Below are 1872 nucleotides of genomic sequence, written 5' to 3' on the forward strand. Positions count from 1 at the left end.
TGAATTAAGAGTAGTATTAACTGGTCTTCCTTGTAGGCATATGGATATTATCCTATCACTGACAGCATTGTACTTCAGGATAGATTTTGAAATATTCTTTGTGGTGATGAATGCCACACCATTCTTCTTCAGTTTGTCATTCCCTGCATAGTAGATCATGTGATTATTTGATTCAAAATGGCCAAAACCAGTCCATTTTGGCTCACTAATGCCTAGGATATCTATCTTTATTTGTTCCATTTCATTTTTGACAACTTCCAATTTTCCTAGATTCATACTTTGTTTGTTCCATGTTCTAATTATTGATGAATTTTTGCAGCTGTTTTTTTCCCATTGTGAGTCTTGCCACATCAGCAAGTGGAGGTCTTCAAAGCCTCACTCCATCCACATCATTAAGATTGACTCTACTCTGAGGAGGCAGCTCTTCCCCAGTTGTATTTTGAGTGTCTTCTAACCTGAGTGGCTCATCTTCCAGCATTATATTGGATAATGTTTCAGAGCTATTCATATTGTTTTCCAGTAATATATCAGTTAGTGGTTCACTACTATTCATAAGGTTTTCACTGGCCAATTCTTTGAGAAGTGGATAGCCCCTTCTTTCTTACAGGTCTATCCTAGTCTGGAAGCTCTTCTGAAACCTGTGCATTATTGGTGACCCTGCTGGTACTTGATATACCAGTGGCATAGCCTCCAGTGTCATAGCAACACATAAGCCACCACAGTGCAACAAACTAGATAGAGGAATGGTGGAAGAGATTGGCTAGAACTGTCTAGTATATTTTCTAGTGATTATATGCCTATGTATAATTCAGTCTGCCTAAATAAATGCCCATTGACATCTCTTCATATAGATTTACACCTATTTCTCTGCCTGTCACATGGATAAAGAAAAGAAAGTCCTACTCATAGAAGATATAGTCATTACATCTCATAGTGATCCTAAGAAATCACAAAAGGAGTTGGAAGGATTGTGTGAAGACACATTGTCTAACATCGTTAATTGGCAAAGATCACACTAAAACCAAGACTAAAAATAAGTCGTTTTGGAATTAAAAATCCCATTGAGTATATCTCCTTAACTTCTGGATCAGTTCACTTCTTTCCATATCTGCTGCCACTGCTATAGTCCAGGCCAATGCAATTTCCTCCCTGGATTTCTTTGACATCTTCTAATAGCACTTGTTCCTGTCCTTCCTCTCCCTGCTACCCTAATCCAATATCTGCACTGTAGCCACTGTAATTTTTTCACATCATCTTTGGCTCAAAACTTTTCAGTGGCTCCACACTGTCTGTTGGATGAACTCAAGTCTCCTTAGTGTGGTAGATAACTATCTTGACATTTCCTGGTTTATAGGCCCAACCTCATTGGTGCTTAGAATACTCGTACTACCTTGAGTCTAGCCTTACTATCTTTTATATGAATGCCTTTGCATTTATAGCTTTTCCACCTAGAATCACTTCAAAAAAAAAATTTTTTTTTTTTCATATTTTTCCCTTACCAATTCTTCCCCAAAAGGTGGTGTTGATGCTGTTCTTAGCTGCTGACAAGCTGACCTCCAACTTACAGATGCCCCAGGCAAAACAGAGTGAAACACTGCCTGGTCCTACACCGTCCTCATAATCGATTGTGGATGGGATAATTGTGGTAGAAATGTTTTCATTGCTGATTTTCTGAAGCAGATCAACAATTCGTCTTAGTGTGGAAGCTCTGCTAAAACCTGATTAGCATTGTAGCAATATGCAAACTTTCACTTCAATATCCTAGGTATTAGTGAGCCGAAATTGACTGATTTTGGCCATTTTGAGTCAGACAACCATATGATCTACTAAGCAGGGAATGACAAATTGAAGAGGAATGGCATGGCATTCATC

Source organism: Orycteropus afer, unplaced genomic scaffold, assembly GCF_000298275.1.
Source record: "Orycteropus afer afer isolate SDZICR_OR568_19922 unplaced genomic scaffold, OryAfe1.0 scaffold00071, whole genome shotgun sequence".
In the NCBI taxonomy this organism is placed as follows: Eukaryota; Metazoa; Chordata; class Mammalia; order Tubulidentata; family Orycteropodidae; genus Orycteropus; species Orycteropus afer.